Here is a 17,621-nt window from a genome sequence, read left to right on the forward strand (position 1 = left end):
GGAATAGAAGATCTGCTAAGCCGTCACTACTCAAAGTGTGGTCTGTGGGCCAGTAGCATTGGCGTCATCTGGATCTCATTAGAAACGCACAGTCTCAGTCCTCGTCCCAAACCTGTGAAATTCAAATCTGCATTTTACCAGAATCTTCAGTGATAGTTGTGCAAAGTTTGAAGAGTGCTGCTCAAAGCTACATCTGAATAAAGAAAAGACACTAAGAGCCAATACCAGCATGATTTGAAAAATCAACCCATGATTTGAAAAATCAACCCATGATTTTTCACTGCTTATAGATGAACAACTATACTTATTTTTAATACATGTGCAGGATCAAAGAAATCCTTTCTCTCAAGGGCTTATAGTAAATATTTTAAGCTTTGTGGCTACACAGTCTCTGATGAAACTGTTTGCTGTTATAGTGCAAAAGCAGCCACAGCCAATATATAAGCAAATGGGTATGGCTGTGTTCCAATGAAACTGTATTTAGGTACACTGAATTTTAAATTTTACATAATTTTCATATAACACAAAATATACATCTTCTGATTTTTGCTCAACCATGTAAAAATGTAAAAATTACTCTCAGGTTATGGGCCATACAAAAGCAGATGATGGCTTGGATGTGGCCCGTGGGCCATACTTTGCAAATTCCTAAAACATACTGAGATATGTTTAATATTTATTCTTTGTTGAAGATTTATTCATTCAAAATTTATTCTTGCTCTGATGCAGGTGGCCTATAGAAACATCATTGACAAATCGTGATCTAAAGGTTTAAACTTGGAAATCGCACCCAAAACTCTTCACAAACCTTGATCATGTCTCTCCTTTCCTTCTCTTCTTTTGTTAACCCAATACATGAGACAATCAAAAAATCAGAACTGCACAGCAGCTAAGAGGCTGAGCATTGGCATCAGCTGTATGTGGGTTGACACTTAGGTTCTTCTGTTTACTAGCTATGTGAACCTTAGTCAAGATGCTTAACCTCTGTGTAGAGACAGAGTTTAGTCTATGTGTCTTTAATTTGAATATAATTGTATAATGGCTGGCTGACAGTTTTGTGCTAGTTGTAAAATAATGATCAAGTGTGTAGGGTTTTTAGCACAATGTTTGGCACATGACAAATCCTCTATAAGGCTTTGTGACTCCTGATCCATCCTGTGAACAGATAGCTCTCGATTCCTTGGCTTATGCTGTCCCTTTTGCCCAGTCTACCTTGCCCTCATTTATCCCTTCTACTTCCATATTATTCTAGGTCCAGGATATGAGTCCTAAAATCTTTCCTAACTCGTCTCACTGGGCCAATCCCTACTTAGGCAAAAGTAATTATTCCAAGACTGTGCTTTGTGAATCACATCACATTTGCTGTCGCGTTTTAGATTGGTTGTGTATTATATGTTTTCTCAACCTCATTCCTGTAAGTGAGATATTGGCCAATACAGTAAATGTGTCTTTTGGAGTTCAGTTGCTCCCTCTCTCTTTTTGTGTCTCCCTGCTCATGGACACCTGGGTCTCAGCTGTGCCCATCTACATGCATTTGCCCTACCCTTGCCTAAGCGCTTTTATTCAACTTGGACGTCTGCACACTGATTCCTGACCAGTGGCCACGTTCCCAGCTGAGTCTTGAATGCCAACTCTGCATGCACAGCTTTCTAGTGTCTCCTGTTTCTGTAACGTGCTTGATGCCTATCTTCTTTTCATTTCAGCCCATCAGCGTCCAATGGTGCTGCATGCTCCTTGCTATGAAACTGATCAGGATCTGTAATTGCCCAGTATTCTCAGGTTCTAGCCATCCTGCTAGCCCTTGGACTTGCCAGCTTCTTTTTGTTTCAGTCTTTTCTGATCTTCCAGAACTGGCACCAGAGAGCATTTTATAATAAAAAATAAAGGAGTGGCAATGGCAGGCCACAAGGAGATGGCCACAAAGTGCAGCGTTTGTCCAGAAACAGGCTCAGTCCATGTGAGACCTTCTCTCTTCCTATTGTAACTCTTTGCTTAAAAAAGGAGCTTCAGCCAGGTGTGGTGGCTCACGCCTGTAATTCCAGCACTTTGGGAGGCCGAGGTGGGTGGAACATGAGGTCAAGAGATCGAGACCATCCTGGCCAACAACCCATCTCTACTTTAAAAAATGCAAAAATTAGCTGGGCATGGTGACGTGCACCTCCCAGCTACTTGGGAGGCTGAGGCAGGAAAATTGCTTGAACCCAGGAGGCAGAGATTGCAGTGAGCCGAGATTGCATCACTGCACTCCAGCCTGGTGCCTGGTGACAGAGCAAGACTGTCTCAAACAACAACAACAACAACAACAACAAAAACGGAGCTTCATCCTCCAAGGGCAGCTGCTCCCCATCCCATGGAAGATGAAGTGAAGCCCTAACCCTGTGGTGCTAAAAGTACTGTGGACTTCTTGCCAATGTGCAGAACAATGGTGGAAATAGTAATTAAGTGATGGGTATTATTGACTCATTAGGAACAGCTTTCTACTGGGCTGGATCAATGCATAATATTGGTTCTCATAAAGATGCTTCTAAGAAATCCAGATACCCATGGTAATGAAATGAGCTAAAAAATTTGAAAAGGCCCCTTGACTTTTTTTTTTAAAGGAAAGTAGTTTCAGTCTAAAGGAAAATGAAAGTTCACTTGGCAAGGAGGTTGAGACCAGTGCCAGATAGCAAGCCTAATGCATTTAGTTAGCCCCTAAATTTATCTAGTAAGGACTCAACTGCATGATTAATATTATTTTTCTTATAGTTGTCCAACAATACTGTGCTGAATGTTGAATATTGAATTAATATTTTCTCTAAGCAGTCAAACCTATTTATTTGGAATTAAGTCTCTGAGCTGGTGACTTTGGGAAATTCTGGAAAACCAGAAGCCTGCATAATGGAACGCTGTGTGTTGGACCTGAATAATCGCTGAGAGAACACTGGTCTGCAGGGCATGCCTGTTTTATATCAGGGATGCCCATACGTGTCTGGATGAGTTTCAAGTTCTCCTCCTTTGCTTTCTTCTCAATGAGTGGGTTTTGCCTGGTTGAAGCAAACAATAAGAGCGCTAAACATCATTAACTCATCCTGAACTTTTCTACTCAGCCCCCAACTTGGTTTCCAGTCATATTGGCCCACAGTTTTAGTTGTGGTGTTTCAGCTAAACAACAGCTGGGAGTCAATGGCAACCCAGCTGCAGCCTGCTAGAGCAAACACTTGAGCTCCTAAATATATAAAGATGATAAAATGGCTAGACATATACGTTTCCAATTGCAGCCAGGATTCTGCAGCTGGGAAGTCACCCGAAGATATATATTCTGTGTTGTAATCCAGCAGCTACACACCCCAACTGAAAAGCATTTCCCTTCCTTCTCACTCCTGAGATTGCTGCCAAAATGTGAAGTCCACTTCCAGCTCCCAAACTATGTTCACTTCTCATTAGGAGCTGACCCAGCTCCAGTCTTGTAAGTCTAGTCATGGATTGAGCCAGGGAGATAGACCAGTTAGACTTTGAGCGGGAGGTGATGGTAAGGTAATGCCAGGACATGACTCAGATGCATCCTAAGATAAGATCTATGATATCACAAAGGCAGCCCTCCAATCTGGCACCACCTGCACCACCATACTCATGATTGTGAACAGAGCCTCTTTTTCCTCCCTTCAGTCTTCTGACACATCCCCGTCACTCCCCTCCTCACCTCTCCTTCCTCCCCCTTTTCCATTCCACCCTGTGTGTATACACGCCTGTCCTCCTTGCTTCAAACAGCTCCTACAACTCATCATCCCTCTCTGCCAGGCCCTTTCCAATGATGGGGAAACATTCATTTTCCTTGAACTTCTCTCACCGGCATTGAGAGGGCTTTCCTCTTTCTTTGCAATAGGAATTTCCCTGTAGTTAAATATTTATTCTTCTGTCTTTACAATTAATCCTCCAAGCATTTCTCTTTATAGGAAAAAAAAAATGACCAAATTTAGTTTTCCTCTGCTTGCAATCTGGCTTTTGAGACTATCATTTTGCTGTGGATTTAAAGAGCTGAGCAATGATTTCTTTGTTCCCTTTTCCTGAGGTACTGATCTGTAGCCTCTCAGACTAACTAGTCTTTAGAGCAGGAGGACTGCAGGAGCTGGGGGGAGAAGACATTGATAAAAGAGGCCAAAAAAGGAAAATACATCTGCAAGAGTTTAAACTGTTGTTTGGCTACAGTGGTGAGCCCTGGCACTGCACTGCCTGGCTTCTTTGCCATTGGCGCTTGACCAAAATCTCCTTATGATAAGGAGCCTTCCATTTGCTTTTATATTTGCAGGGTCTTGCATAGTGCCTGGCATCATACACTTAAAAAAATGCCTGGGCAATGAGCAGTGTGAATGAATGAACTCCTGTCAAATCTGGTTGGATCTGCTTGTGCTAATGATAATGCCTTATATTTGTAAAGTTTCCCAAAGTATTTCTGCATGTATCATCTGACTTGATGTGACTATTAGTAAGTTGTCATTTTTTCCCTGCACTTTTGTCAGTGACCCAGAAGGCATACAAATAAGCAGCTAATTTAAATCTGAGAATATAACCAGGAGGAGCAATAGCCTAGATGATGATATATATTATCTTCTATCTGGCCTTTGGGTCTAGACCAGGGATCAGCAAACTGTGGCCCATGAACCAAATCTGGCCTATCCCCTATTTTGGTAAATAAAGTTTTAAGGCAGCCATACTCATTCATGATGCTGCTTTCTTTCAACAGCAGTAGAGCTGACTAGTTGTGAGAGATGGTCAGGCCTGTAAAGCCCAAGGCATTTGCTATTTGACCCTTGACAGAAAAATTTTGCTGACCTGTGGTCTAGATGATTAAGAAGCATTCGTTTAGCAGGGGGCACATGCCACTTTTAAGGATGTCAGTAAAGCCAGAGAAAGTCTGTTCGCCTTTGAAATTCCTCTTGATGATTGGGTGGTATTTTCTGATCAGTTACCTGGTTATATGCTTAAAAAGAAACAGCAGGGAGGAAAAGTGGACCAGTAAATAAAACATAAAGTTATCTTCTTCAGAGGCGTACTGGAGTACCCAGGGTTTCACACTCGAACAGCTGAACATAAAGTGCTTCAGAAGGCCCATTGCCCCACAAGGCAGCTATGACATCCTGCTGAGCCATCTCAGCCTCCTTCTTTATCTCACAGTTTCTGCTATCTTTACACTTGAGAAGTTACTCCAGATGCAGCTCTGTTGAAAGTAACATAATTAGGTATGGGTGCCTCCTCTCACTCTTTCATCATCCCTGGAGTGCGTGCAGCCTGCCTTCACTCTGAGAACTTAATTTTTCCCTGCTGGATCCATAAGTACATGGAACATATGGGACCTTTTGTACCTGTAGGCATTTTAGCAGTTTCCTCTGATGAATCCATTTGTAAACTTCTGCTCAGATACACCCTGTATCTGAGTTCTACAGGGATACAGAAGAGGGGTGTTTTTCTCAGTCTGAGGGACCAGGGAAATTAGTGTCATTAAGCTAGAGTAGATTGCCACATTGATATCTTCATATCAATGCATGGCCCCTCTCTTCACTCTATCCTTCCATTCTTCTTTGTTTTCTCATCCTCTTTACTCCTTTTCTGGAACCACAAATACCTTCCCCAAAGCTCTTCCTTTTGCAGGCAAAGTGGTTCTTTCTTCATCTCTGAACCTTGATGCTCACTGACATCTCAGTCCTTGGAGCATGGGGTAAGGGGTGGGTGATGAGTCACCATCTACTCTAAATGTTTATCAAGAGTATTTTCTTCTAAAGGTCATTAAGGTACTGGCTGTGAAGTAATTCTAGTCTATCCACTTTGTTATGTGGTTAATATGAGGCACATTGATGAGGGGTTATGTTTGTAACAGAGTTTGACCTGTTTTGTTTTAGACGAGTTTGATTTGACATCTGTGGTACATTAAGATTACCCCTATGGTTACAGCTCATCTCATTCCTCCTAGAAGATTTTTCTTATAAAGGGTAGAATTTTGTAGATGGTTCTGTTTTTTCTTATGGTCACACTTAAACATAAGAAAGTTGACTATTGAGTATCATCATCCTTTCCCCTCACTGGCTCTTCTCATGCTGGTTTTCTATGTTCTACAGGACGATGGTGTGCTTAGAGGGTTGAAATCTCCAAGGAACTCAACTTTCTGCTCAGTCAACCTAATCTTGACACCTTAAAACCACCTACCCATCAGCAGCATAACTTACAAATACATGAGTGTATTTACTCTTGTTTAATCATAAACTCTGACTCAGCATTTTTCAGTTAGTACTTTTATTTGGAACTATCCTTGCTTTAAAAGAAGATGTCATTTTTTATTCTAGAACATTGACCTTTAAAAAATAAGTCTAGATAATTATTTCATACAGGTATATCAGGAGCCATCATTACTCGTGTTTTGTTTTTATTAAATAATTCACACTAAAGTAGTGTGCAAAGAATATGTAAGGAACACACTTATACTTAATGCTAATATTTAACAAAGTTTAACACTTTTACGTATTTACCTCAGGGTTTTATTTTTAAATAAACAACATATTGTAGATACAGATTTAGCCCCCTTTGAATACATTCACAATCCAATTGCCATCCTTGCTTCTCCTAAATTGCAACTATCCTGAACCTGGCATCAATTTTACCTCCTCCCAGTCTTCCCCCCTCTCTCTTTCTTTCTCTGTTTCTGCTTTTGTATTTTTTCTTTGATTTTTTTTTCAATTTTTTATGCTTGTATGTGGCTAATTTACAATGTTTTTATAGAAAAATTTATTAAATTTTCTTGAAATTAAAAGCAAACTTACAAACACACTCTATTCCATGGAACTTTCTGAAATTCAAAACAAAATGAAACTCTAATTTCATTTCTTTTTTCCAGCTTGATCTGTCAGTTTCTGAGAGGGATTTTTTTAAACTTCTATCATGATTGCGATTTTTGTCAATTTCTCCTTGTAATTATTTTTGCTTTTGTATTCCAAAGTGATGTTCCTAGGGGTATACACTTTCACAGTTGTGAAAGTTTCTTAGTGCATTGTTTCTTAAATAATTACATAGTGTCCCCCTTTAACTTGTTTCATGATTTCGCTGTAGATAATTTTTTCTAGTAGTTACTAGGTGTCTCAACATTATTTTAGATTTGCTGATGAATTCTGTTTTTTCTGCTTTATCATTTGCTTTTCTTTTTTCATGTGTTCCATTGATTCTTCTTTCCTTGGATTTACTCCAATGATTTTTCCTAGATTTGAACAAATTCTTTTTATCTTAACTCTATCTTTTTTTAAAAAAAAAAACTTATGGGGGGGAGGACTCAAGATGGCGCTGTGAGAACAACCCAGGATTGGAGCTCTCATTGAATCCGCGGAGAGGTGAGTCGGAGCTGCATTTCCAGACTGGTCTTTGTTGCCCACAGAATGGGGAAATTCCCAAGTATAAAGGAGACGTGGGACGCCAGGCACTACCTCTGCCTGGCGAAACCAGCTGCTGAGGTGGTGGCGGCTGGCCCTACCCAGCGCTCCCCACAGGGCGCGCTTGTCCGGGTGCCCTGTTGAACCGGCAACCTGAGACTTGAGAGGGCTGGACTTGAGACTGAACGAGACTTGGACAGTGGGCCAGCCCAGGGGATTGAAAGGACAGAGCGTTTGGGGTAGCCCAGTGGGACGAACAAAACCACGATTTCAAACGCTCCCTGTGCAGACAGTCCGAGACGCTCTGTGGGGGAAGGGCGTCCACCATTACCGAGGCAACGTGCCCCAACTGAGATACACGCCCACTGCTAATGCAGCCAGCCGTTACTGACGCAGCCCGTCCCTACTGAGATACATGCCCACTGCTGACACAGCCTGCTGTTACCGAGGCAACCCGCTACAACAGAGAGACTCCGCCGCAGGGCGTAGCCGGTGGCAAAGACCACAGCAGAACAGCAGAGGCTGAAGCAACAGGGCAAACTACACAACAGCAGGGCAGAGCCTCAGCAGGCAAACAGTGGCTAGTCTGCCTCCTAGCTGGGCAGGACACCTCAACGGACATCGAAAAATATAGCTCGAACCCCCCAACACAGAGAAGTTGAGAAAAAAAGGGTTTTTTTAATGAGCTCTGTTGCAGCAGAATCAAACATAGCAGCCTAACAGCCCTGAATGAACAGAGCTCACAGCTCAGCAATTGAGCTCCTACAAAGTACAGACTGTCTCCTCAAGCAGCTCCCTGACCCCTCTATATCCAAAAGACTGACATTTGGCAGGCATCATCCTGGGACAAAGATAGCAGAAAAAGAAACTGATAGCATCCCTCACTGTGCCACAGCTGCCAGAGGTGCACCCCAGACAAGCAGAGCCTGTAGTGGACCTCAGCAGTCATACACCGTAGGGGCTAGACTGGTAGAAGGAAAACCAAGTAACAGAAATACTTCATCATCAACAATCTGGGTGTCCACTCAGAGACCCAATTGAAAAGTCAGCAACTACACAGACGACAAGAGGATAAATCCACAAAGATGGGAAGAAACCAGCGCAAAAAGGAGGAAAACACCCGAAACCAGAACACCTCACCTCCTAGAAAGGACCAAAACTCCTCACCAGCAAGGGAACAAGCTGGACGGAGAATGACTGTGACGAAATGACGGAATTAGACTTCAGAAGGTGGATAATGAGAAACTTTTGTGAGCTAAAAGAACATGTATTAAATCAATGCAAAGAAACTAAGGAACTTGAAAATAGATATGAAAAAAGATTTGAGGAAATGATAACAAGAATGGATAACTTAGAGAGGAATATGAATGAATTAAAGGAGCTGAAAAACACAATACGAGAACTTTGCGAAGCATGCACAAGTTTCAATAGCCGAATTGACCAAGCAGAAGAGAGAATATCTGAAGTCGAAGACCAACTCAATGAAATAAAACGAGAAACCAAGATTAGAGAAAAAAGCGCAAAAAGGAATGAACAAAGTCTCCAAGAAATGTGACACTATGTGAAAAGACCTAACCTACGTTTGATAGGTGTAACAGAAGGGGACGAAGAGAATGAATCCAAGCTGGAAAATACTCTTCAGGACATCATCTAGAAAAATTTCCCCCACCTAGCAAGACAGGCCACCACTCAAATGCAGGAAACACAGAGAACACCACAAAGATATTCCGCAAGAAGAGCAACCCCAAGGCACATAATCATCAAATTCAACAAGGTTGAAATAAAGGAGAAAATACTAAGGGCAGCCAGAGAGAAAGGTCGGGTCACCCACAAAGGGAAGCCCATCAGACTCACAGCAGATCTCTCGGCAGAAACACTACAAGCCAGAAGAGAGTGGGGGCCAATATTCAACATTCTTAAAGAAAAGAACTTTCAACCCAGAATTTCATATCCAGCCAAACTGAGCTTCATAAGTGAAGGAAAACTAAAATCCTTTGTGAACAAGCAAGTACTCAGAGATTTTTTCACCACCAGGCCTGCTTTACAAGAGCTCCTGAAAGAGGCACTACACATAGAAAGGAACAACCAGTACCAGCCATTCCAAAATCACACTAAATGCTAAAGAGCATCAACATAATGAAGACTCTACAACAACTAACGGGCAAAACAGGCATTAGCATCAAAATGGCAGTATCAAAGTCACACATAACAATATTAACCCTAAATGTAAATGGACTAAATGCACCAATCAAAAGACACAGACTGGCAAATTGGATAAAAATCCAAAACCCATCAGTGTGCCGTATCCAGGAAACCCATCTCACATGCAAGGATACACAAAGGCTCAAAATAAAGGAATGGAGGAAGATTTACCAAGCAAATGGAAAGCAAAAAGCAGGAGTTGCAACTCTCATCTCTGATAAAATTGACTTTAAAGCAACAAAGATTAAAAGAGACAAAGAAGGCCATTACATACTGGTAAAAGGATCGATACAACAAGAAGAGCTAACGATCCTAAACATATATGGACCCAATGCAGGAGCACCCAGATACATAAGGCAAGTCCTTAATGACTTACAAAGAGACTAAGACTCCCACACAATAATAGTGGGAGACTTTAACACTCCACTGTCAATATTCGACAGATCAACCAGACAGAAAATCAACAAGGATATCCTGGGCTTGAACTCAGACCTGGAGCAAGCAAACGTGATAGACATCTACAGAACTCTCCACCCCAAATCCACAGAATACACATTCTTCTCAGCACCACATCACACCTACTCAAAAATTGACCACATAATTGGAAGTAAAGCACTGCGCAACAAATGCAAAACAACTGAAATCATAACAAACAGCCTCTCAGACCATAGTGCAATCAAGTTAGAACTCAGAATACAGAAACCAACCCAGAAGCGCACAGCTTCATGGAAACTGAACAACTGGCTCTTGAATGTTGACTGGGTAAACAATGAAATGAAGACAGAAATAAAGAAGTTCTTCGAAACCCATGAGAATGAAGACACAACATGCCAGAATCTCTGGGACACATTTAAAGCAGTCTCTAGAGGAAAATATATAGCAATAAGTGCCCAAGTGAGGAGAATGGAGAGATCCAAAATTGACACCCTATCATCAAAATTGAAAGAGCTAGAGGAGCAAGATCAAAAAAACTCAAAACCCAGCAGAAGACAAGAAATAACTAAGATCAGAGCTGAACTGAAGGAGATTGAGACATGAAAAACCCTTCAAAAAATCAATAAATCCAAGAGCTGGTTTTTTGGAAAGATCAACAAAATAGACAGACCACTAGCCAGATTGATTAAAAATAAAAGAGAGAACAGCCAAATAGATGCAATAAAAAATGATAAACGGGAAATCACCACAGATTCCACAGAAATTCAAACCATCATCAGAGAATATTACAAACAACTCTATGCGCATAAACTAGTAAACCTGGAAGAAATGGATAAATTCCTGGACTCCTGTGTCCTCCCAAGCCTAAACCAGGAGGAAGCTGAAACTATGAATAGACCAACTAGAAGGTCAGAAGTCGAGGCAGCAATTAAGAGCCTACGACATAAAAAAAGCCCAGGTCCAGACGGGTTCACAGCCGAATTCTACCAGACACACAAAGAGGAGCTGGTACCATTCCTTCTGAAACTATTCCAAATAATCCAAAAAGAGGGAATCCTTCCCAAATCATTTTACGAGACCATCATCCTGATACCAAAACCCGGCAGAGACCCAACAAGAAAAGAAAACTTCAGGCCAATATCCATGATGAGCATAGATGCAAAAATCTTCAATAAAATATTGGCAAGCCGATTGCAACAGCAAATCAAAAAACTTATTCATCATTGTCAAGTAGGATTCATCCCGGGATGCAAGGCTGGTTCAACATACGCAAGTTTATAAACGTAATTCACCACATAAACAGAACCAAAAACAAAAACCACATGATTATCTAAATTGATGCAGAGAAGGCCTTTGACAAAATTCAACAGCCCTTTATGCTAAAAACCCTCAATAAACTCGGTATCGATGGAACGTGTCTCAAAGTAATAAAAGCTATTTATGACAAACCAACAGCCAATATCACACTGAATGGGCAAAAACTGGAAGCATTCCCTTTGAAATCCGGCACCAGACAAGGATGCCCTCTTTCACCACTCCTATTCAATATAGTACTGGAAGTTCTAGCCAGAGCAATCAGGCAAGAAAAAGAAATAAAGGGTATTCAAATAGAAAAGGTGGAAGCCAAATTGTCTTTATTTGCAGACGACATGATAGTATACCTAGAAGACCCCATCGCCTCAGCCCAAAAACTCCTGAAACTGATAAGCAACTTCAACAAAGTCTCAGGATATAAAATCCATGTGCAAAAATCACAAGCATTCGTCTACACCAATAACAGACTTAAAGAAAGCCAAATCAAGAACGAACTGCCATTCACAATTGCTACAAAAAGAATAAAATACCTTGGAATACAACTCACAAGGAACGTAAGTGACCTCTTCAAGGAGAACTACAAAGCACTGCTCAACGAAATCAGAGAGGACACAAACAGATGGAGAAACATTCCATGTTCATGGTTAGGAAGAATTAATATCGTGAAAATGGCTATACTGCCCAAAGTAATTTACAGAATCAACGCTATCCCCATCAAGCTACTATTGACTTTCTTCACAGAACTGGAAAAAACCACCATGAACTTCATATGGAACCAAAAGAGAGCCCGCATAGCCAAGTCAACTCTAAGCAAAAAGAACACAGCGGGGGGCATCACACCACCGGATTTCAAACTATACTACAAGGCTACAGTAATCAAAACAGCATGGTACTGGTACCAAAACAGAGATATAGACCAATGGAACAAAACAGAGGCACCGGAGGCAACACAACATATCTATAACTATATAATCTTTGATAAACCTGACAAAAACAAGCAATGGGGAAAGGATTCCCTGTTTAACAAATGGTGTTGGGAAGACTGGCTAGCCATGTGCAGAAAGCAGAAACTGCACCCCTTCCTGACACCTTACACTAAAATTAACTCCAGATGGATTAAAGTCTTAAACATAAGACCTGGCATGATAAAAACCCTAGAAGGAAATCTAGGCAAAACTATCCAGGACATAGGAGTAGGCAAGGACTTCATGAACAAAACACCAAAAGCATTGGCAACAAAAGCCAAAATAGACAAATGGGACCTAATGAAACTCCACAGCTTCTGCACGGCAAAAGAAACAGTCACTAGAGTGGATCGGCAACCAACAGAATGGGAAACAATTTTTGCAGTTTACCCATCTGACAAAGGGCTGATATCCAGAATTTACAAAGAACTCAAACAGATTTACAGGAAAAAAACAAACAAGCCCATTCAAAAGTGGACAAAAGATATGAACAGACGCTTTACGAAAGAAGACATGTACGAGGCCAACAATCATATGAAAAAATGCTCATCGTCACTGGTCATCAGAGAGATGCAAATCAAAACCACATTGAGATACCATCTCACGCCAGTTAGAATGGCGATCATTAAAAAATCTGGAGACAACAGATTCTGGAGAGGATGTGGAGAAAAAGGAACACTTTTACACTGTTGGTGGGAGTGTAAATTAGTTCAACCATTGTGTAAGACAGTGTGGCGACTCCTCAAGGCCTTAGAAATAGAAATTCCATTTGATCCAGCAATCCCATTACTGGGTATATATCCAAGAGACTATAAATCGTTCTAGTATAAGGACACATGTACACGAATGTTCATTGCAGCACTGTTTACAATAGCAAAGACCTGGAATCAACCCAAATGCCCATTGATAATAGACTGGATTGGAAAAATGTGGCACATATACACCATGGAATAGTATGCAGCAATCAGAAATGATGAGTTTGTGTCGTTTGTAGGGACATGGATGAATCTGGAGAACATCATCCTCAGCAAACTGACACAAGAACAGAAAATGAAACACCGCATATTCTTACTCATAGGCGGGTGATGAAAAATGAGAACACATGGACACAGAGAGGGGAGTACTGGGGTCTATTGGGGGGAAAAGGGGAGGGCCAGTGGGAGGGGGAGTTGGGGAGGGATAGCCTGGGGAGAAATGCCAAATGTGGGTGAAGGGGAGAAGGGAAGCAAAGCACACTGCCATGTGTGAACCTACACAACTGTCTTGCATGCTCTGCTCATGTACCCCAAAACCTAAAATCCAATAAAAATTTTTTTTAAAAACCTTATAAAAAATTTGATAAGCATTTTGTTATATTTCTACATTTTATAACTTTCACATTTCTTTAACTCATACATTGATAGATTCTGTTTTTTGATGCCAGCAGGTCATGGTAGAGGTTATTATTGTTGGAATTCTGTTCTCCTAACTTTTAAGGGGATGCCTGATTTCTAATTCAATTCCACTGTGATTAAACAACCTGGCATCTACCACTTTTTTTTTTGATATGTAGTGAGTCTTCTTTATGACATAGTATGAGAACATTTATCACAAATATTCAATATATAGTATAAAAGTATGTATCTTCTCTGTTTGGGATATAATTCTTTAAAATCAAGCTTTTTGATGTATTATATAGATTTCTTTTCCTGCTTTTTCTTTTTCTTTTTTTTCCTATTTGATCTGTATCTCTAAAGGATGTTTATGAAACATATCCCAATATTATATATCCTTGGAACTATTTTATCCTGTTCAATGTTTTTGCCCTCAGTTCTATTTTCCCCCTAATACTAGTATTGCTATACCAGGTAAAAGTATGCCTACTGAGTCTTTTTTTTTTTCTTTTCTTTTCTTTTTTTTTTTGAGATGGAGTCTCAATCGGTTGCCAGGCTGGAGTGCAGTGGTGCAATTTTGGCTCACTGCAACCTCTGACTCCCTGATCCAAGCAATTCTCCTGCCTCAGCCTCCTGAGTAGCTGCACACACCACCATGCCCAGCTAATTTATGTATTTTAGGTAGAGACTGGCTTTCACCATGTTGGCCAGTATGGTCTCAATCTCCTGACCTTGTGATCCACCAGCCTCGGCCTCCCATAGTGCTGAGATTATATGGGGTGGGGGGGCACTATGTCCCACCCTGAGTCCTTTTTTCTCAATTTTTATTTTCAAACGTGATATGGTTTGGCTCTATGTTTCTACCCAAATGTCATCACAAATTGTAATCCGCATTATCCCCATGTGTTGAGGGAGGGACTTGGTGGGAGTTGAGTTGGAGTGGTGATGGGGCTTCAGGGCATTTGTTACCATCCTGGTGCTATTTCAGTATTTGAGCATCTAGATGACTCAGGGGTCATGGCCCCAGCTGCCTCGATCAGGCCCAGGCTCTCCGTACTGGGGAGAGGGAAGAAGCTGGCAAGGTCTGGGAGGCAGCAGCAGAGTTGGGGGCCGAGCAGCTCACACAGGAGGAACTCGAGGCCCAGCGTGGAGACCTGTGGCCCTCTCTGCAGACAGGCTGAGCATGGGCTCTAGAGGTAGCTCACCTTCAAATCAGGTAGCATCCCTGGCTGCTGAGCCCTGGCCCAGGTGGTTAACCTTACAGGGCCTCAGCCTTGGCACTTGAAACCCTGGGGAACAGCAACAATTTCCTGATGAGAGAACAGAGCGTGGCGCACACTAGTGCCGAGTAAGGTGAACCCTGTGGCCCTTAAGGCTATCTTCATCCTCAGCGAGGGCCCACTAATGCCTGGTGCTCTGGCCTACCCCGGACCAGGACAGGCTGGTAGTGATGCCTCTGTGGTCCTCTGGCTTCATCTGAGGCCACCTCTTTCCACAGTGTGCTAGGCTCCTGCTGCCCGACGCCACAGGGCCTCCTCACCTCCTCCTCTGGAACCTATCCTGTGTCACTGTGTCCCCCGTCCTGGAGTGCTTGTTGCCTCCTTTGCCTTCTCTCTGTGCCCCGCTCTGATGGTGGATGCAAATACTAAGGTAAAAGAATCTGCACCGAACTGTACTGGTTTAGTGCTTTGAAAATGTGGAATCATAGATACATGGTGGGGAGAAGAGTCCTTAGTGGCCTCTGGAAGAATTTAAAAAATTTTATGCTTTCATTTTCTTTATGTATTATTATTATTATTTAAATTTTATTGCATTTTAGGTTTTGGGGTACATGTGCAGAGCATGCAAGACAGTTGCATAGGTACACACATGGCACTGTGTTTTGCTTCCTTTCTCCCCTTCACCCACATTTGGCATTTCTCCCCAGGCTATCCATCCCCACCTCCCCCTCCCACTGGCCCTCCCCTTTTCCCCCCAATAGACCCCAATGTTTAGTACTCCCATCCCAGTGTCCATGTGTTCTCATTTTTCTTCACCTGTCTATGAGTGAGAATATGCGGTTATTTCAGTTTCTGTTCTTGTGTCAGTTTGCTGAGAATAATGTTCTCCAGATTCATCCATGTCCCTACAAATGACACAAACTCATCATTTCTGGTTGCTGCATAATATTCCATGGTGTATATGTGCCACATTTTCCCAATCCAGTCTATGATCAATGGGTATTTGGGTTGATTCCAGGTCTTTGCTATTGTAAACAGTCCTGCAATGAACATTCGTGTGCATGTGTCCTTATAGTAGAACGATTTATAGTCCTTTGGATATATACCCAGTAATGGGATTGCTGGGTCAAATGGAATTTCTATTTCTAAGGCCTTGAGGAGTCGCCACACTGTCTTACACAATGGTTGAACTAATTTACACTCCCACCAACAGTGTAAAAGTGTTCCTTTTTCTCCACATCCTCTCCAGAATCTGTTGTCTCCAGATTTTTTAATGATCGCCATTCTAACTGGCGTGAGATGGTATCTCAATGTGGTTTTGATTTGCATCTCTCTGATGACCAGTGATGAGAAGCATTTTTTCATATGATTGTTGGCCTCATATATGTCTTCTTTTGTAAAGTGTCTGTTCATATCCTTTGCCCAATTTTGAATGGGCTTGTTTGTTTTTTTCCCTGTAAATCTGTTTGAGTTCTTTGTAAATTCTGGATATCAGCCCTTTGTCAGATGGGTAAACTGCAAAAATTGTTTCCCATTCTGTTGGTTGCCGATCCACTCTAGTGACTGTTTCTTTTGCCGTGCAGAAGCTGTGGAGTTTCATTAGGTCCCATTTGTCTATTTTGGCTTTTGTTGCCAATGCTTTTGGTGTTTTGTTCATGAAGTCCTTGCCTACTCCTATGTCCTGGATAGTTTTGCCTAGATTTCCTTCTAGGGTTTTTATCATGCCAGGTCTTATGTTTAATTCTTTAATCCATCTGGAGTTATTTTTAGTGTAAGGTGTCAGGAAGGGGTCCAGTTTCTGCTTTCTGCACATGGCTAGCCAGTCTTCCCAACACCATTTGTTAAACAGGGAATCCTTTCCCCATTGCTTGTTTTTGTCAGGTTTATCAAAGATTGTATGGTTGTAGATATGTTGTGTGGCCTCCGATGCCTCTGTTTTGTTCCATTGGTCTATATCTCTGTTTTGGTACCAGTACCATGCTGTTTTGATTACTGTAGCCTTGTATTAGTTTGAAATCCGGTAGTGTGAGGGACCCCGCTGTGTTCTTTTTGCTTAGAATTGACTTGGCTATGCGGGCTCTCTTTTGGTTCCATATGAAGTTCATGGTGGTTTTTTCCAGTTCTGTGAAGCAAGTCAATGGTAGCTTGATGGGGATAGCATTGATTCTGTAAATTACTTTGGGCAGTATAGCCATTTTCACGATATTAATTCTTCCTAACCATGAACATGGAATGTTTCTCCATTTGTTTGTGTCCTCTCTGATTTCGTTGAGCAGTGCTTTGTAGTTTTCCTTGAAGAGGTCCCTTACGTTCCTTGTGAGTTGTATTCCTAGGTATTTTATTCTTTTTGTAGCAATTGTGAATGGCAGTTTGTTTTTGATTTGGCTGTCTTTAAGTCCGTTATTGGTGTAGAGAAAGGCTTGTGATTTTTGCACATTGATTTTATATCCTGAGACTTTGCTGAAGTTGCTTATCAGTTTCAGGAGTTTTTGGGCTGAGGTGATGGGGTCTTCTAGGTATACTATCATGTCGTCTGCAAATAGAGACAATTTTGGCTTCCACCTTTCCTATTTGAATACCCTTTATTTCTTTTTCTTGCCTGATTGCTCTGGCTAGAACTTCCAGTAATATATTGAATAGGAGTAGTGAGAGAGGGCATCCTTGTCTAGTGCCAGATGTCAAAGGGAATGCTTCCAGTTTTTGCCCATTCAGTATGATATT

The sequence above is a fragment of the Callithrix jacchus genome, chromosome 5 (assembly GCF_049354715.1).
Source record: "Callithrix jacchus isolate 240 chromosome 5, calJac240_pri, whole genome shotgun sequence".
NCBI lineage: Eukaryota > Metazoa > Chordata > Mammalia > Primates > Cebidae > Callithrix > Callithrix jacchus.